The sequence below is a fragment of the Somniosus microcephalus genome, chromosome 6 (genome assembly GCF_052327205.1).
Source record: "Somniosus microcephalus isolate GS21.2 chromosome 6, FLI_Smic_1.0, whole genome shotgun sequence".
In the NCBI taxonomy this organism is placed as follows: Eukaryota; Metazoa; Chordata; class Chondrichthyes; order Squaliformes; family Somniosidae; genus Somniosus; species Somniosus microcephalus.
This window is the reverse complement of record NC_140992.1, coordinates 59,409,212-59,430,502: the sequence shown is the minus strand read 5'-3', so window position 1 is coordinate 59,430,502 and position 21,291 is coordinate 59,409,212.

The following is a 21,291-nucleotide window of genomic DNA, read 5'->3' as shown; positions in this document are numbered from 1 at the left end:
GGATGTCTCAGAGCGGCTGCAGGGTATTCTGGAGGGGAAGGGTGAACAGCCAGTTGTCGTGGTGCATATAGGTACCAACGATATAGGTAAAAAATGGGATGAGGTCCTAAAAGCTGAATATAGGGAGTTAGGAGGTAAATTAAAAAATAGGACCACAAAGGTACTAATCTCAGGATTGCTACCAGTTCCACGTGCTAGTCAGGGTAGAAATAGAAGGATATTTCAGATGAATACGTGGCTAGAGGAATGGTGCAAGGGGGAGGGATTCAAATTCCTGGGACATTGGAACCGGTTCTGGGGGAGGTGGGACCAGTACAAACTGGATGGTTTGCACCTGGGCGGGACCAGAACCGATGTCCTAGGGGGAGTATTTGCTAGTGCTGTTGGGGAGGGTTTAAATTAAAATGGCAGGGGGTTGGGAACCTGTGCAAGGAGACAGAGGAAAGGGAAGCGAGGATAGAAACAAAAGACAGGAAGGAGAAAAGCAAAAGTGGAAGGCAGAGAAATCAAGGGTTTAAATCAAACAGTGCCACAGTAAATAAGAATTCTAAAAGGACATAGAGTGTTAAAAAATCAAGCCTGAAGGCTTTGTGTCTTAATGTGAGGAGCATTCGTAATAAGGTGGATGAATTAGCTGCACAAATAGATGTAAACGGATATGATATACTTGGGATTACGGAGACATGGCTCCAGGGTGACCAAGACTGGGAATTCAACATCCAGGGGTATTCAATATTCAGGAAGGACAGGCAAAAAGGAAAAGGAGGTGGGGTAGCACTGCTGGTTAAAGAGGAGATTAACACAATAGTAAGGAAGGATATTAGCTCTGATGATGTGGAATCTGTATGGGTAGAGCTGAGAAATACCAAGGACAGAAAAAGTTAGTGGGAGTTGTATACAGACCCCCAAACAGTAATGCTGAGGTTGGGGATGGCATTAAACAGGAAATTAGAGACGCGGGCAATAAGGGCACAGCAGTTATCATGAGGGACTTTAATCTACATATAGATTGGGCTAACCAAATTAGTAACAATACTGCGGAGGAGGAATTCCTAGAGTGTATACGGGATGGTTTCCTGGACCAATATGTCGAGGAACCAACTAGAGATCAGGCCATCTTAGACTGGGTATTATGTAATGAGAAAGGATTAATTGGCAATCTTGTTGTGCGAGGCCCTTGGGGAGGAGCGATCATAATATGATAGAATTCTTCATTAAAATGGAGAGTGAAGTAGTTGACTCAGAGACTAGGGCCCTGAATTTAAATAAAGGAAACTACGATGGTATGAGGCACAAGTTGGCTAGGATGGAGTGGGGAACATTGCTTAAAGGGTTGATGGTGGATAGGCAATGGCAATCATTTAAAGATCGCATGGATGAACTACAGAATTTGTTCATCCCTGTTTGGCATAAAAATAAAACAAAAAAGGTGACTCAACTGTGGCTAACAAGGCAAATTAGGGATAGCATAAGATCCAAGGAGAGGACATATAATTTGGACAGAAAAAGCAGCAATCCTGAGGATTGGGAGCAGTTTAGGATTCAGCAAAGGAGGAGAAAAAGATTAATTAAGAGGGGGAAAATAGATTATGAGAGTAAGCTTGCAGGGAACATAAAAACTGACTGTAAAAGCATCTATAGCTATGTGAAGAGAAAAAGATTGGTGAAGTCAAGCGTAGGTCCCTTGCAGTCAGAATCAGGGGAATTTATAATGGGGAACAAAGAAATGGCAGACCAATTAAATACATACTTTGGTTCTATCTTCACGAAGGAGGACACAAATAATCTCCCAGAAATGTTGGGGAACATAGGGTCTAATGAGTGGGAGGAATTGAATGAAATCAGTATTTGTAGGGAAATGGTGTTAGGGAAATTGATGGGATTGATGGCCGATAAATCCCCAGGGCCTGATAATCTACATCCTAGGGTACTTAAGGAAGTGGCCCTAGAAGTAGTAGATGCATTGCTGGTCATCTTCCAAAATTTTATAGACTCTGGAACAGTTCCCATGGATTGGAGGACAGCTAATGTAACCCCAGTATTTAAGAAGGGTGGTAGAGAGAAAATGGGGAAATATAGACCGGTAAGCCTGACATTGGTACTGGGGAAAATGCTAGAGTCCATTATAAAAGATGTAATGGCAGCGCACTTGGAAAACAGTGACAGGATCAGACAAAGTCAACATGGATTTACAAAAGGTAAATCATGCTTGACTAATCTACTGGAATTTTTTGAGGATGTAACTGATAGAATAGATAAGAGAGAACCAGTGGATGTGGTGTATTTGGACTTTCAGAAGGCTTTTGATAAGGTCCCACATAAGAGATTAGCATGTAAAGTTAAAGCACATGGGATTGGGGGTAAGGTACTTTCTTGGATAGAGAACTGTTTGGCAGGCAGGAAGCAAAGAGTTGGAATAAACGAGTCTTTTTCCAAGTGGCAGGCAGTGACTAGTGGGGTACCACGGGAATCGGTGCTGGGACCCCAGCTATTCACAATATATATAAATGATCTAGACGAGGGAACTAGATGTAATATCTCCAAGTTTGCATTCGACACAAAGCTGGGTGGGCATGTGTGCTGTGAGGAGGATGCAGAGAAACTCCAGTATGATTTGGACAGGTTGGGTGATTGGGCAGATGCATGGCAAATGCAGTATAATGTGGATAAATGCGAGGTTATCCACTTCGGTGGCAAAAAACATGAAGACAGATTATTATCTGAACTGCAATAGATTGGGAAAAGGGGAAGTGCAACGAGACCTGGGTGTCCTTGTGCACCAGTCGCTGAAGGTAAGCATGCAGGTGCAGCAGGCGTTTAAGAAGGCAAATGGTATGTTGGCCTTCATAGCGAGAGGATTTGAGTACAGGAGCAAGGAAGTCTTGCTGCAGTTGTACAGGGCCTTGGTGAGACCACACCTTGAGTATTGTGTGCAGTTTTGGTCGCCTTATCTGAGGAAGGATGTTCTTGCCATGGAGAGAATGCAGCGAAGATTCACCAGACTGATACCTGGGATGGCAGGTATGACGTATGAGGAGAGATTGGGTTGATTAGGCTTATATTCGCTAGAGTTTCGATGAATGAGAGGGGATCTCATTTAAATTTATAAAATTCTAACAGGACTAGGTAGACTAGATGCAGGAAGGATGTTCCCGATGGTGAGGGAGTCCAGAACCAGGCGTCACAGTCTAAGGATAAGGGGTATGCCATTTAGGACTGAGATGAGGAGGAATTTCTTCACCCAGTGAACCTGTGGAATTCTCTGCCACACAGGGCAGTTGAGGCCAATTCATTAAATATATTCAAGAAGGAGTTAAATATATTTCTTGAGGCTAAAGGGATCAAGGGATATGGGGAGAAAGCAGGGACAGGGTACTGAATTTAGATGATCAGCCATGATCTCATTAAATGGCGGAGCAGGCTCAAGGGGCTGAATGGCCTACTCCTGCTTCTATCTTCTATGTTTCTATGTGATGAGTAAACTTGGTAAGCAGCATTTTACTTTATCTCAAGGGTCCTCAACCGGGTGTCCGCAGCCCCCTAGGGGAGTCTGCCAGCTGGTTTGTCCCATCAATATACAAGGGATACTACTGGCGTTTATAAAATCAAAGAAAGACTTGCATTTATACAGCCCCTTTCATGACTACCGGACGTCTCAAAGTGCTTTACAGTCAATGAAATACCTTTGAAGTGGAGTTGCTGTTGTAATGTGGGAAACACGGCAGCCAATTTATGCACAGCAAGCTCCCACAAACAGCAATGTGACAATGACCAGATAATCTGTTTTTGTTATGTTGGTTGAGGGATAAATATTGGCCAGGGCAACGGGGATAACTCCCCTGCTCTTCTTCGAAATAGTGCCATGGGATCTTTTACGTCCATCTGACAGAGCAGACTGGACCTCGGTTTATCATCTCATCCGAAAGATGGCACCTCCAACAGTGCAGCACTCCCTCAGCACTGCACTGGAGTGTCAGCCTAGCTTTATGTGCTCAAGTCCCTGGAGTGGGACTTGAACCCACAAAAATCTGACTCAGAGGCGAGTGAGCTACCAACTTTTTTAAAATTAATATACTTTATTGAACATTAAGAACATTTACAATATCGTGATCATTTCATTGTATGATACAAATCAATTCCGCCGCTCTGCACAGCCATTCCACCACCACATTTTAACATCAAAACCTGAAGTTTAATTTGTCTCCTGTAATATTTATTAAGCGATTGTACTTTAAAAATTGGTTGTAAAATACTATCTTTAAATACCTCATAGAAATCTCGAGTATTACACTTGTCAGATTGGACCAACTCTCCCCCTTTCTCCAGCAGAAAGCTTGGAAAAGCAGGTCGCTTTTTACTTCCTTTGGAGATTTCCGCATTTATTTCTTCCATCCAATCCTGTGGCAATGCCCTCACAATCTTCTCATACATGATCCCTATTGCTTTTTCCTCTACCACCTGATCCTCCTCCCACACCATGTCCCTCGCTATCGCTTCCGGCAACCAACCTGGAATTACCTCGTATAATACATCTTTCACACATATAATACCAGCTTTTATAAAAGCTTGATTAAATAAAACCTCTCCTTCGATGTTGACCCACCTGTTCAAAAATAAGGGCTGTTCTAAAAATTCCTCAGCCTCCTTGGGCATAAACTGCACACTTTTTAAAAATTGGGCCCAAGTCTCTACATCCCCCCTTATAAAACCTAGGGAGAAGATTAATCAATTTCAAAAACATATTGGCCCAGAAATTTGGGTTGGGGGCTTCCCGCGGGTGCAAGCCCCCAACCTGCACTTACCTTGCGCGCCGGCCGTTGAGCTGTGGGCCCCCATGGAATTCCGATCCAGGGCCTAGTCCAGCTGCCGGCGCGCAGTGCTTGCGTATCCCAGGGGCACAGTTAGTTCGATGCGTCCCCTGGGATCACGTGGGCCATGGGGAGCCAATCGGAGCAGGGAATGCTCCATTCATAAGTCTGACAGGAAGTGCTGTCAAGACTTATAAATGCTATGGCCCCAAAATAGCACTAAATCTTCAACAAAAAATTTTTTTTAATCACATTTTTAAAACCTATCTATATATATAAATCGGTACGTCTGTCTGTCATTCTGTCATTCTGTCTGTCATTCTGTCATTCTGTCAGTCATCGCATGTGCGTCTGGCGGGCTATGCGCTCGAAAGTTACAGGGCGTACCTACGCGCGCGTTACCTCCAAAGAAAGCTTACGCTTCCGAGATGGTTTTAAGCGTATTTACGTTTCGGCCGGGCTAAAATCGCGCCCGCGGTATCCCAAAAACCTTCAACATTCCGCTCATTAGCATCTCATTATCCGCTCATTAGCGACAGAGTGACCTCGAGGTCGACCAATCGTACGGCGGCTTGCTGCCGCGTGCGGCCGGGCCCTCCTACGGTCGAGTGACGGGACGATTGACCAATCCTACGCTTTGGTGACCTGACGGTCGACCAATCGGTGCGTGTGTGGGCGGGCCTTATCGTTCTGAACCGAGGTGAGTCGCCGCCATCTTGCTTCCATTCTTTTTCCTGCTTTCTGCGTCTTTCTTTTCAAATATACATTTCCACCAAAATAAAATTGAATTTATTAAATTGTTTTTAAAAAAATCACTCATTTGTAAACCTAACCTGAACATTCTTTTTCCTACCTTTCCCCGTTTTTTTCTTAGGCCTCAAAGCCTGCGCCTTTCTTGCCCCGCCAGGCCCGAGCTAGGTGATTGCGCTTCTGCTAAGCTCCTCACCGCCACCCCCCCCCCACCCCCCCCCCGCCGTGTCACGTTACCCAGGGCAACGGCGTCAGCCACGAGGGTCAGGGTGCGCGCGCAGCAGGAGCAGGTGAGACGCGACGTCTCTGTTCCGCGCTCGGCGGGGGGGGCGGGGCTCGGCCGCCGGCCGTTTCTCAGAGCCGCAATCGGCCTCGGCCGGGGGGGGGGCGTGGCTCGGCCGCCGGCCGTCTCTCAGAGCCGCAATCGGGCTCGGCCGGGGGGGGGCGGGGCTCGGCCGCCGGCCGTCTCTCAGAGCCACAATCGGGCTCGGCCGGGGGGGGGGGCGGGGCTCGGCCGGGGGGGCGGGGCTCGGCCGCCGGCCGTCTCTCAGAGCCGCAATCGGGCTCGGCCGGGGGGGGGGGCAGGGCTCGGCCGCCGGCCGTCTCTCAGAGCCGCAATCGGGCTCGGCCGGGGGGGGGGGCGGGGTTCGGAGAGCGGGGCTCTCGGCCGGGGGGGGCGGGGCTCGGAGAGCGGGGCTCTCAGCCTGGGCCCCCCCCCCCGCCCCCCCTTCCGCCCCCCTTTTCCACCCCCACCCCCCCTTCCCCTTCCTGCCACCCCCTTCCCCCCCCGCTGCCCCCTTCCCCCCCCGGCCCCCCCTTCCCCCCCCGCCCCTTCACCCCCTCCCTTCCCCCCCGTCCCTTCCCCCCTCCCTTCCCCCGTCCCTTCCCCCCTCCCTTCCCCCCGTCCCTTCCCCCTCCCTTCCCCCCGTCCCTTCCCCCCCGCCCCTTTCCCCCCCTCCCTTTCCTTCCACCCTCCCTTCCCCCCCGCCCCTTCCCACTTCCCCCCTCCCTTCCCCCGTCCCTTCCCCCCGCCCCTTCCCCCCCTCCCTTCCCTTCCCCCCTCCCTTCCCCCCTCCCTTCCCTTCCCCCCGCCCTCCCTTCCCCCCGCCCCTTCCCCCCCCGCCCCCCCTTCCCCCCGTCCCTTCCCCCCTCCCCTTCCCCTCCGCCCCTTTCCCCCCCTCCCTTCCCTTCCCCCCTCCTCCCTTCCCTTCCCCCCTCACCTTCCCCCCCCGCCCTCCCTTCCCCCCCGCTCTCTTCCCCCCACCCGCTCTCTCTCTTCCCCCCAGTCGCTCTCTCTCTTCCCCCCAGTCGCTCTCTCTCTTCCCCCCAGTCGCTCTCTCTCTTCCCCCCCAGTTGCGCTCTCTCTCTCTCTTCTCCCCGCGCCCCCCCCCCAGTCGCTCTCTCTCTCTCTCTTCCAACAACAACATGCCCTCGAAAAAGCCTCGGCACCGCCGGGCACTTCAGCTAGTAAACTACAAATTACATGAAATAACTTTTAAACAATAATTTAAATTTTTGAAAAAAATAATTTTATTTTCTAACGGGGCTAAAAATAAACTTACCTTGCTTTAAAGTATTTAAAAATAATAAACCTGTGGAAAAAATGTTTTAATTTTAATTAATTCACCACTTACCTTGTAAAAAGCAGGCCTTACGCACTTTTTACATTTCTAAATTCTGCAGGCTTACGTTCCCGGGAAAACCTGTAAAAAGACCGAAGTTTGATGCGTACGCGCAGCCTCTCCTGCGCACGCGTTCAACCTCTGAACCCCTTCGTTCAGAGGAACGGAAGTGCCGGTTTCCCGCGCATGCGCAGTGCATGCAGGAAACCGGCATTTCCATTGGGCCTACGGGTGAGTACCCTGTGCGTACTCACCCGTGGAGACCCGAATTTCTGGGCCATTATTGTATTCCATATACAATATCCCCTGCCCTCCTATCCCACTTCGTTTTAAAAAATACTCAAAACAACTCTTCCAAAAACTTGTATTTGACTTCGGAAGAAATCTCTTCACCCATTTGATTCTAAAGGATCTTTTTCTTTAAATCAATATCTGAGAAATTGAGTCCTCCCTGATTTCTCCGCCCAATGATGGTATTGTAAGCCACCAAGGCTGGTTCCCCTTCCCATAAAAACCTCACACAAGCCTCTCAGATGGACTTTTCCACCCACTCAGAAATATCCTCCACCGTCAATAAGTACCATAGCTTAGATAGCAGGAGAGCAGTCACCACTGTCGCTCTTCCTTGCACTTTCAACCACCTTCTTTCCCATCTTCCCAAAATCTTTTTAATTTTCGTAACCTTCAGTTCCCAATTTAATCGATCCACTTCATCCCTGTCTTTCTTGCACCCCATATGCACCCCCAGAACTTCCAAAACCTCCACCACCTTAAAAGGGACTTTCCCCCAACCATTCCCCCCTACCCCTTCCTGCAACCAGGCATTGGGACTTACTATAATTCACTCTGGCTCCTGAAGCTCTACAGTATTCCTCCACTACATCCATAGCTTTCCTCACTGACTCCCCATTTCTCAATGTTAAGGTTGTGTCATCTGCATATTGGTGTATCACCGACACCAGCCCAGAACTGGGAACCACAATCCCAACTACACCTTGTTTCTTTCGCATCATGTAACCTAATGGTTCTGCTACCAATGTGTACAACAATGGGGACAGGGGACAACCCTGTCTCACTGATCTCTGTATCAGAAAATACTTGGATAAAAAACCATTACATTTAACACAGCTAAATATGTTTGAATAAAAAATCCTTATCCATTCAATGAAATTTCCCCCAAAACTAAATGCTTCCAAAACCTTCAATAAAAACTCATGAGAGACTCTATCAAAGGCTTTCTCTTGATCTATCTTTAATACATAAGCCTTCCTCCCACTCTCTTCCATGAGCTCTATTGCATCTCGGATTGAGACCACGGAGTCTGCGATGTCCCAGTCTATGACTCCATAGGACTGAGAGAGCAAAACTATCTGCGGCAACACCTCCTTCAAACGATTTGCCATAACCCTCGCCAAGATCTTATAATCCACATTTAATAATGTGACGGGCCTCCAATTCTTCATATCCCATCTATAACCTTTATTTTTATAAGCTAAGCTTATGGCACCTCTCCTCATAGATGGGGTCAAGCTTCCCTCAATTTTAATTTCCTTAAAAACTTCTAAGAGCAATGGGCTTAAAATCTCGAAAAATTCTTTATAAAATTCTGCACTTAGTCCATCGGACCCTGGGCTTTTCCCCCCCTTCATTCCACTTATTACTACTTTTATTTCCGCTAATCCTACTTCTTTGTCACACATGCTTCTCTCATCCTCCTTTAAACCCTCTTCAATAAAAGCACTAACCTTCTCCATCGCCAAATTGGAAATGTCTTCTTTTGTATATAACTCTTGATAAAAGCTGCTAGCCGCCTCTAAAATCTCCCCCCTTTCATGAATGATCTTCTCCCCAACCTTCAACTCTTCAATTAATGATAATCTCTGTCGCAGCTTATCTTGCTCTAGAAAATATCTAGTGCATATTTCGCCCTCCAATGCATCTCTAGCCTTTGCACGGAGAATGGCCCCCTTGCATTTTTCAGCTTGTAATAATTCCCACTCTTCCTTTAGCACCCGGAACTTAGTCTCAGCTCCTTTATCCCCTCCGTCAACTGCTTTACAGACATCCGTAAACCTTTTGTTTATATTCTCTTCTCGACGTCGGTTAGCTGCCGCTCTCTTTTTCCCATAACGTACCGAAAAAACTTTTACCTCATATTTGAAATTGTCCCACCAAACTCTTCTTTCTTTCAAGAACAAAGGTTCCTTCTGAGCATTCTTTATTATATTTAAAATCCCTTCTTTATAAGCAATTTCTTTCAGTTGTTGATTGTTTAAAATCCACACCCCTGAACCTGCTGTTCCTAATTCTAAGAACCAAAGCCGAGTGATCACAAAAAAATACTTTTTTATAATAAATCTCCATCACCTCAGAACTTAACCCTTCCCGCATTAACACAAAATCTATTCGACTCTGTTTTAAAACATCACCCACCCAACCTGATCTGGAGAACTCCCTTTTTATGGGGTTCCGGTCCCTCCATAAGTCTCACAAACTTAAATTTGCCGTCATTTTTACAATTATCCCTCTGGAGTTATCATCCTTAAAGGCCATCTGGGCTGAAATGTCCATCCGAGATAAAAAAAACATTAAAATACCTCACTATACAAGGATATTCCACCTCTGCCGCTTCAGTGACTAACCCCCGAAAAAACTTGCGACGCTTGCAATGGTCGTTCGGTGCATAGATATTAAAGAGATTGCAATTAAATTCTCCAATTTTTACCCTTAGCCGTAAAAATCTCCCCTCAGTGTCCTTGTCCACCAAGGCAATGTTCTCTTTTATGGACGGACTCACCAAAACAGCCACCCCTATACGGTTATTGTTTGCGCAACTTGCAAACACCTCTCCCTTCCAAACCTTCTGAACACTTTCTAGGATATCCTCATCCCAAAAGGTTTCTTGCAGACACAACAAGTCCGTGCCTTTAAAACCCTGCAACAACTGCTGCAATTTCTTCTCACCCCTCAGTCCGTTCACATTAATCGAGGCCAATGGAATCATGGCTCCTGTTTGAACCTTCCCTGCTGTTTCAGCCTCTTCCTTGCATTAAGTTTGGGCCAAGGAGCTGCCTTCCTCCTTCTGCCCCTCACTAACCTTTCCCTTTACACATGATGCCACCCCACCCCCCACTTCCATGTCTCTGTCCCCCTCTAATTCCTCACTCTCAAGCTCTTCTGTAACCCTCTGTGCCTGCTCCCCGTCAGATACATAATCCTGCTCCCCGTCAGATACATCATCTCCCATAGAGAGTCTTCCTGCTATCGCGGTTTCTCCAACAGTGCCGCTCCCTTCGACCTCATCTCCACCTCTGACCCTTGCTCCCTGATCCTTCTCTCTATGAGACAATGGCGCACCTATATTGCTCCCTTCTGACGTCTTTGTCTTGCCACTCCTGTCCTGCTGCCCCTTTAAGGCTCCTGCCTCTTGCACCCTCTCCTTGTCTTGCCCCCTCCTGCTCACCAAGATGTCTGACTCCCCGTCTTTCTTTGGAGTACTTACATTTACCATGCACCCCGCTCCCACCGCTTCTCCCCCCGCGGACACCAGATTCTTTAGGAAGAGCTGAACCATATTAAGGCTCGAGTCTGCACTCGACCCTTGCTGCCCGCTGCTGTCTTTGTTCTTTTCCACTATACTTGGTGTGTTTTCCACCATCTCCATCCTGTTCTCTGCTCCACAATTTTCTGCCTCTTCCTGTGCTCTTTCCTCCTTCAGTTTACCAGCTGTGTCCTCTGACTGCTCCGCTCCTCCAGCCATTCCACTCACACCTCCTGCTCCTTCTCCCATCTCCTCGTCACTCATAGAGCTTCCTTCTGCCTCACACTCACAGCGGGTGGGGCCTTTGTGACACACCCCACAGCTCGCCACCTTGCAGCTCTGAGCGATGTGTCCAGACTTGCCACAATTATAACAGTACAAATCTGGACAGTTTCTTACAAGATGGTCGTGTCCAAGACAGTAATAACAAACCTTCACTTGGTTATCATGCAGTGCTTGAAAGTACTGCACTCCTTCCATTGTCTCGAATTTCATGCTGTACGGTAATGACTTCACCCCCTCTGGGAACCGCACCTTTACGTAACGGGTTCCATCTGCGATCCGTGTTCCTGGATAGTATCTCCTCTTTATTGCTGAGCAAATTTTAATGTCCCATGACTCCAACTTTTTGATTAGCTCATCGTCCTCAATATAAACTGGCAAGTTTAAGAATGAGACCACCAAATCTTCCGAATATAGCAGAGATACCTCCAAGAATTATGGCCAACTTTCAAACTGAGTAAAAGACTTTCCACCTCCTCTCAGCCACTGACTGTCACCTCGAACCCAACATTCGGCTTTGGTCGGCAGGCAAAGCAGCTTCCCTCGCCACAGTCCTCATGTACCGCTTGGATAATATCCCAAGCTCGTATCTCCTTATCCTCGCACTGAACCACCACCATGTTTTCTTTTCCAAACCTCCTGGGGACCCGGCCCAAATCTTTGGGCCTTTTTCTTTCCCTTCCAACCACAGTTTCTTCCCTAATTAAATTCATCTTGGGAACACTGTCCTCTGAGGGGCCCGGCACTCCGGGCCCCTCAGCAGCCATCTGGCTGTTGTTTATGGGCCAAAAAGGCCCTAAAACCTGAAAACAAAAACCCAAAAAGCCACCACCAACATTTTACAAACTCACTCTAACTCCCTGCTGCAATCAGGCAACCAGTAACACCTGCTCACTCCTAGCCCCTCCCACCTAGAGAGTGCTACCCACTGAGCCACAGCTGGCACTTATGGTATAAACATCAGTAGTCTCCCCTGTATATTGAGAGGAGTTGGATAGTCTCAGCGATACAAATACTATGCATGCGCAGTCAATTCAGGTTCTTAATCTGAACACCATTTGTTAAGTTAGACAAGTCCCTTTGCGTGTCACTGAATTTTACAGCAATATTTATCTTGGAAATTTTTTTTGGATCCAGCCTTATTCGCTTCCATGTTCATAAACCATTCACTGCTTTTAACTATTAAATGAAACAGTGGGAGTTACAACTTCTCTTCTGGGGAATTAAAACCTGAGTTGGGGGTGGGGAAATCTGTGAGTTAGTCTGGCGTTGCGTGGGCCGAGGTAGTGTGAGCCTTCCTTTCAACCCTTTTCTTTCCCCTCACGTGGAGCCGCTCTGTATTGGTTGGAAGCCGCTCGCATGTTTGAAAAGAGACCTTTTTTTCCTGGTGTTTGAGACGGGGAGGGGTCACTCTCAGTGGAGAGAGTGAGTGCGCCATGTGGCCTTGGAGTGGGGGGAAAAGGGGATAGAAAGACAGTGGCCTAGAAATTCGGTGGCGCTCCGTTTGGGGCACCAAGCTCACCTGGGCACCGGAAGTTCCGCCCCGGAAGGGGCCGATTGCGCCAGCGCGATATTCAGTTTCAGTGCCCCAAACGGAAGCGGGGCGCTGCTCGAGGCGCCTCGCGTCCCTCTTGGGGCGCTGAAACTGAATATTGCAGCGCAACATGCCGCAGCTCCACACGCTGCGGCACGGCGCGCTGCGGTACTGCAGGCCTTCCTCCCCTTCTTAAAGGGGAGGGGCCTGCACCAGCGCGATCAGAGATCGCGAGTGCTGGCAAAAGAGCCCGGCACCAAGGAGAGGTGCCGGGCTCTTGGGACACAGCCGGCACTGCCCGGTGGGGGGCTCAGGAGGCCGGGGACGGCGGCGCGAGGAGGTGCTGGCAGGCGGCCAGCAAAAAAAATGGCCGCACCGCACCTCCCCTTTAATTAGCGCCACTACCGCCACAGGTCAGCCCCCCTGAACCGGTCGCAATCGTTACAGTGGGGGGCGCGACACAATATCGCGATCGGGGCGGTAGCAGGGCGCTGCGCACACTGATGGCGTCATCAGTGGCGGCGCAGCGCTACAGGCTAACGCCGCCATTAGCGCCCCGCTAAATTTCACGGGGGGCGTCGCCAGTGGCGCTAAAGCCACTAAGTGCCCTCTTTGGGCGCTAACTGGTGGCGCAGCCCACCGAATTTCTAGGCCAGTGAATTTCCAGTCTCTGCGGCAAGGCCGTAATAATTGGGATCTGGTGTGACTCTCTCTTTCAATGTCTTCAGTCTGAGTTTATAAAATAGCTGAAGGTGTCATCGCGATTTTTAGTTCTCACCCGCAACAAGTTTCACATTAAGTAAGTAAAACAAAAATAATAAATATATACGCTTAATTGTATAACTAATTTTAATACAGAAAAATTATCGTTGGGGGTCCGTGGAATTTTTATTACACGCGAGGGAGGCCTCGGAAGCAAAAAGGTCGAGAACCCCCGTTATATCTCACAATGTTGATTCTTTGCTGTAAATCAATCAGTAAACATTTTTTCCAGTTCTCTCTGCTTTTCTCCATGCTTTTGCTGAAAACAGTGCTTAATGCTGTGCTGTGGTTTCATAAAGTCCTGACAACCCTTTGAAACTTTGCTGAACTGCTATTCTTTGTTTGTGAGCCTAAACAGTTCCAAGCCTTCACCTTAATTTCTTCTGCCACAACCCATCTTGCAAGCTTCAGTCTCTTTCCACTCTACCTACAAATTCAATCTAAAATGATCAAATACTGTTTTGTTCACCTATATCCTATTTAACTGTAATAGCTGAAAAATCAACTAAAATGAAAAATGTATATGTTAAATACATAGAAATTACAGCATAGAAACAGGCCATTCGGCCCAACAGGTCTATGCTGGTGTTTATGCTCCACACAAGCATCCTACCTTACTCCATCTCACTCTGAAGCGCCAGTAATGTAGTCATTGTGATATTTTCCAAATCTACAATTCAAAGTGTACTGCTCCAGCAAGATTAGAGATGACAGGTAATCAAGCCCGCAATTGAAAAAGCCTCAAGAGAATTTGAGGCAATTATGAGATTGTATCAAAACTCATTAAGCAATCAAAAGATGTCAGAATTGTTGCACTAATTACCAGTATGGCCAGAGATGCACTGAATATACTTGATGGCTTTAAGTTTGAGACCAATTAAGCCAAAAGTGATATAAAGATTGCTCTTAGCAAGATAGAACTGTTTTGTGTTGAAAAGACTATTGAAATCTATGAACCCTATGAATTCAACAATCAAGGCTCAGGCAGTCACTGCCACCTTGACAACCCCATGAATGGCAATTTAATGCTATAAACGTTTAATGGCCTCACCAAGTTGGACAACTTAAGTGAAAGCACGAGTGCTCATGCTGATGCTGAGTTAATGCTGGATGCATGATTCATCTCCACACTATCGATGACCACAAAATGTGAAAGGAGAGTTGAATGAGGCAGTTATTAAGCACAAGATACCCTCACCAACCTTCCCCTTCAGAGCCATACATCCTTCTCCTACCATTCCAATGTCCCATTTCATGGCCACAATTATCTTCTATGGGGAGGAGTTCCAGTAGGGTACTCTGGCACTCTGTACTCTAAAGTACTTCTGCCGACTCATCTGAATCCAATCATTTTACTCACCATTATATTCCAAATGAGGTTATATCAAACAACTGTTTACTTCAAGAGATTTCCAACAGTTTGCACAATAATATGAGTTCAGTCGTGTCACCAGTTCACCAAGGTTTGCACAGTCAGATGGCAAGGTAGAGAATGCTGGTACAATTTCAAGGACACTTCTGAAAAAAGTATGCAGGTCTGGCACAGATCATTACCTCTCTCTTCTTGAGTGGTGTGAGACTGGGTAGCTCAACAGCTCAAAGACATTTCGGCAGGTGATACACCTCCCTACCATCCAAGTTGAGATTTGCAAATGATGGGTATAGGCCACGAAAATATCATGGGCTGGATTCTCCTCCACAACCCCATTCAAATCAGGCAAGAGAGTGGAGGAGAATGAGGTAAAAATTAAGCAGGGATACCTACCGCCACCTCACTATCCTGTCCAGGACATTCCTTCCCTGGGATCACCACTGGCTGTTCCTTCTCTACCTAACACATTCCAATGTCAACAGGGTGTGTGAACAGGATCCCTGGTGGATTTCCCTCCTGTCCACGCAATTTACCGCCACTTCCCACATCACCATGTGAACAGTTATGATAGGCTCTGGGAAGCAGCAGTAATGGCCCCAAACTCAGGGAATGTAGTGATAGGGCCTTATTGAGGTCTCTCCTTCCAATTCGGGCCCAGCACTTATACACTGAAGGTCTTGGTCTTCAGTGGGAGCCTCGATGCAGTCTTCGAGGTGCTTCTTCTCCTTTAAGGTCCTTCTCCATCTCTTCTGCTGTAATAGAGGCATCCTCGCTGCAGCATCACCAGGACTTTTCTCTTAACACTGGTAGGCTCTGTCTTGGCAGCGGGAATATCACCAGGAACTCATCATACCTTGAAATGAAGGGGAAGGCTGCAAAAGGTTTTTCCCCATGGGAATTCCCATCTATATCATTTATTTATTGGAAGAGGGAAAGCGGAAGAGGAGGTAGACCAGCAGGTGACCTGGGAAGCCAGGCTCATTGGGCAGTGCTGCCTACTTGTTCATAAGTTTTGTGAGCTGCCTCTTGCTCCAGGATGCTCTGCATTGCAGAGAAGCTCTCTCTAATAGTGCCGAAAAGGATGGCGCGGACTATGCCACCATCCCAGCCATTTGCCACACATCTTCATAGTGTCTCTGCAAGACCTTCGTTATGGGTCTAATACGCTGCAAGCATTTGTTATTTCATGGCTGGACCTCTGAGATCATCATCTGAATCCTTAACAGCCAGGCTTTGACATCTGCTAAGCCTCTACTCAGGTACAGCATGCTCTACTTCTAATAGGAACAGGAACAGCAAGATGACACCACACAAACTGGAAGCAGATTCCTCCATACTTTCAGCCATGGTGCTGAAACTCCTTGGCAGGCCTTCTAATAACTTGTATAACTGCTTGTGAGGCAAGCCATTTTGTTTTCATAGCTGGGCCCCTGAAATCAACATCCCTGTCCTGCTTAGCAGAGCTTGGAAAGGATCTAGCCCTCTGTAGGATTCGCAAAATTGGATTTCATATTAATAAGGATCAATGGGCAGAAGAGGCCATGATTTTAAAGACTGTTTTAAAAGAAGCCCAGAAAAGGGGGGGCATACAAAATGGCCACCGTATCATGTGACCAGCTTATTGGGACACTTTAAAATGGTTCCTGCACAACCTCAGACAACTATGTGGATTGAACCCATAGCAAGTTCTGGAAGCTGTTTTCTGAGAGGAAAAAAAAAGCCAGACCCACAGGCATGCATACGGATTAGATGCTTGGAGACAGAGGCCATCTAAATGTTGACCCAGACGAAAGAGACAATAACATATTCATGAGGACAACACCAAGGGCTCGGTAACAGGATCAGCACGAAATTAACAACAATGAAAGCCATTTCAAACCAGAGATGGGCCTGTTACCAGCCGCTTAAAATGATTTTAAATATAATAACTGCCCCGCTGTGCTCAAAGCCCACCAAAAGTTAAAACAAAGACTCACCTGATTTTGGGCGGGAAGTGAAGCCTCAGGAAGAAAGGTATAACTGAAGAGACTTTTCAGCAGTTGAGACAAGCAGAAGCACCGGGTTGGAAGCGACACTCGAGGCAAGCTGAACAAGCAGCTTGGAGGACACGGCAGTGGGACACGACTCGGCAGGGGCAACAACCCCAGGGACAGCTTGGACGAGTTGAGACACAAACCCAGGACGCAGCACCCCGGAACACAGCTTGAGGAGGAAGACACAGCTTGGGAGAAGACGTTGGAGGAAGCTTGAATCAACAAGCTCGGACAGTCACAAAGAGAGCGGAGAAAAAGGACAGTTTAAAATCGGACAGTCGTTGCAGCCCCAGCAGCCTCGTTTTCAAAACCTTGCACTTCCTAGTGGGATTGGTGAGCATGTTTCTGGCCCTTCACAATCAGATCTAGTTAGGTTTAATAAGGGGGTGGATTTAAGGGTACAATTAACATGAGTTGTTGTCCCTCGATGTTCCATGTGTTTCTTTATTTCATGATGATCTTTGTAGAGTATAAGATGCCTGTATTTGCCTTAGTTAGTATAATGTCGTTATGATTTGTTTGTATTTGTTTTTCCCTCCCATGTACCGTACTCTTGTCTTTGTTGCATTTGATTTGATATTTTTCCATTTGCAATAAAATTTCATTTTTATTCATCAAACTTGGTCTACAAGAGTCTTCTCTGCATTGCAGTTCCTGCACCTAAGTCCAGATTATAGAATCTAAGGGGTGAGTGGGTCGAACCACTCAAAGTTTTACTGTGCAAGAGAGAGAGGCCTCTAGAGAGAGAAACCTCAGGGAAACCTCTCGAGGAAAACCCCTTACAGAAAATGGCGAGTCAGGCAGGAGTCTGGCAGCAGCATTGCAATGTAGTAGATCCAAGTTTGAATGGTCGAAATGCAATGGATGAGAGGATAGCGGATTATGTTTATGGGAAGGTAAACCTTACAAAACAGTGGATATCCGACCTATTAAGAGATAGGCGCCCGCTAGACGCAGCCATCAAGTGGACAGAAAGCAAAGAGCACAAAAGATCTGTAGAAAAGGCGGTCTGGCTGATGTGCCACAAGAAGCAAGTCCAGCTTTTGGACCAAGTCGTTGTAGCACAGACGGCCCAGATAAAAGGGTTACTAGCAGAAGTAGAGGAAAAGGTTGCGGGAGGAAAGAGACTGATTGCATCGCTCAACGCGCTGAATCAGGAACGCCAATCCGTAACCAATCGCCATGAGACCAAGATAGATTACTTGGAGTGTCAGGTCACTGAGGCCAAGATCAGTGAAGGAAGAATAAGAGACAGGTGTGTCCGCCTAGCTCAGCAGGTAAAGGCACAGGAGGAGAGTATTCTGGGAGCTAGAGCAGCGTACAAGATGGCCATCGAGGATAGGTCTGAGAACGCCGACCATAGCGCTTGCCAAAGGGAGCTAGAGGACCTGAGAACGGCCCTAGCGAAGGCAAACGGCTTGGTGTGTCTCATAAACCCACCAGCGAGCTGTTGTGTATGTAACCTGTTCCACCTTAAGAGAGCTTAAGCCTGTTCCACCTTAAGAGATGTACTACTTTCTCAGGCTGCTGTAGACGTAATACCGGGGGTGAACACACCGGTATATAAGCACTGTGCAGTAATCTTGTATTCAGTATAGTCCCTACCTCCAACCAGTAAAGACCTGTTTTTATTGTTACTCATTAGTCTGTGTCTTAATTAACTAAATAATTCACAGACTTAACACTGGCGACGAGTCAGGTTCTTACCCTGCGTCAGTCATTCCATGGCGGTTGAAGAGAGGTTTCAAACCTCACCACTCGCCACCCCACTGGAAGCGACAGGCATTAGGACCCTGAAGCCTCCATCAGCTTGTGAACCGGAGTAGAAGACAGGGCTGGGGAAGAGAGAGGTACAGGGCGATAGCGATCGGCAGATAAGGGCCGGGCCGCTTTGAAGTGAGGGGCGCAGCCGGGCCATCGATCGCAACCACCGATAAGGGCCGCACTCGGGCTGAAAGGGCAGCGGCTGCAGAAATTGAAGGCGCGAGAGCCGCGGTGCACAGCGCGGGCCATCGATCGCGATCGGGAGATAAGGGCTTTGGAGTGCGAGGCGCAGCCGGGCCATCGATCGCAAGCACTGATAAGGGCCGGGCCACTTTCAAGTGCGAGGCGCAGCCGGGCCATCGGTCGCATCCGCTGATAAGGGCCGCACTCGGGCGATCGCGGCGAAGATAAGGGCCGCACTCGGGGGCTGAAGGGAGACGGCGTCGGGGGACGGGTGAAGACCGCCAAGCGTGGGAAAACCGCCATTTTGTGGGCGGAGGACGACGGCAAGAGCGGGAAGCCGCCATCTTTGATAACAAGTAAAGAAAATAAAATCTGAGAAATTGCAAATCTACAATGCCTAAACACGGGAATATTAGTACCTTTGATAGTGACCTCGAAGATTGGGCCATATATGTTGAAAGAGTAAAAAATTATTGTAAGGCCAATAAAATTCGTGACCAAGATAAAGCTCTAACATTATTAAATTTAATGGATGCGAAGACATACGGGCAATTGAAACACCTGTTATCACCAGATGAACCGGCGGATAAGACGTTCGATGAGATTGTTACTGTCCTGAAAGATCATCTAAACCCCACGCCGCTGATGCTAGCGGAACAATTTAAATTTTACGACAGAAGGCAGCTACAGCATGAAAGCAATGCTGAATATTTGCTGGAATTGCGTAAATTAGCGAAATATTGCCAGTTTGGAACGGGACTGACAGATGCACTACGAGACAAATTTGTGTGTGGTTTATTTAAACAGGATACACAAAAGCGACTGCTCGAGGAGAATGAGCTGACGCTTGAGAAGGCGGTCACTATGGCAGCAGCACACGAAGCCGCAGCGAGAGGCACGGCAGTAATGCAGCTACGGTCACCGGAGCTCAGTGCACACAAATTGGGTGTGAGTTCTGTTAAATGTTATCGTTGTGGAAAGACAACGCGTGATCAGAACCAGTGTTGGTTTAAAAACCAAGAATGCAGAACATGTGGTAAGCTTGGACATATAGCTAGAGTATGCAGGTCAGGGAAGAAGACCAGCAACAAGAAGTCACCGCAAGGGAAATACGCAAAGGTACACAAGGTGGCCGAACAGGAGTCCGATTCAGACGCTAGCAGTAATGAACTGGCTGGCTTAAGCAGTATTGAACTGGCTAGCTTAAGGGTACTCAACGTTGGTAAGGGTGCAGACCTCCAGACAATTTGGGTTACTCTTCAGATAGAAGGAGTCCAAGTAAAAATGGAATTGGACACTGGATCGGCATTGTCGGTCATGAATAAGAAAGATTACAGAAGGTTATTCCAACATATTCCCCTACAGGATACGGAGATTATATTGACAACCTACACGGGGCAGAGAGTGTACCCCATCAGGACAATAAAGGTTGCAGTGGCCAACAAGGGCGAAGGAAGTCAAATAATGGACTTATATGTGCTACCGGAGGGAGGTCCACCACTACTAGGCCGGGAGTGGTTTAGAAACATAAATATGGACTGGCATTCACTAAAAGCCATAAAGAGTGAGAACTCGGTGCAGATAATCAGCCCAGACTCTAGAACTGATGATGGTAAGACCAACCCATGTGCAAAAGACAAAGTTTCAGCACAGAATTCCACTGAGCAACAACAACATAGTTTAACAGAGAATTCTGAGTCTGTCAAGTCTACTGATATGCACATTTTTGAGGGACACTGGGCTCGAACTCAACTCCATTTCAAACTACAACAGCAATTAGAACAAATGATTCGCCGTTTTGAGCAAGAGATGAATGAAATAAAAAAAGTTCTTTGTTACAGAGTGGGAGAATCTGGAAAGGCAACAGAAGCAACTGATGGAGAAAATGGAGCAGGAGCACACCAACCATCTGCGCGAGGAGGCCGAACGAATCAAAGCTGATTCAGGTTCTGAAGGTGCGTGCCATAATCTGGTGTCAGAAGAGTTAACGGTCAGCCAACTCCTTCATATGCTGAGGGACAAGACTCTGAAATGGGAAAAACTTGAACACGAGCTGCGATCTTCAAAGGAAAAGGGTTCGGAGCTCTCAAAAGTCATTGAGATGGCTGATGTGACGACACAGACTGAAACGACTGCAACAGAGCAGCCATTGGATGCCAAAAGTACGCTGACTCACGTCAATGTAGAACAACAGACCGCTGAAACAGTTGCTCCGGTAGAGGGATTGCATAGTCCGATCAATCAATCTCCAAAGGAAGTTGAAGTATTAAAATCACAAATGAGGTCACTAGTAAACGACTTGCTGAAAGCCCAGAAAAAGCTGGATGCAGAGGTACACATGAAGAAGTCTCTTCAGGAAAGATGTCTGGATTTGGAACAAGAGCTGGCTAACGTCCAGCTGGGTATGGAGGAAATAGACGACCCTCTCACTGGTCTAGCTCAGGACGACACCGAATATTACCATGACCTGGTGGACGACACCGAATATTACGATGTCCTGTCCTGCCCAGCTTGTAACTTCCACTCCCAAAGTGCAGAAATCATGGAGGAGCACCAAAAGTCTACGGAACATCGGGAGAAGCTGGCTCTACGACGGAAACAGGAGGAAGAGAAGGAGGAACTGCGCATGCAGCTGGCAGC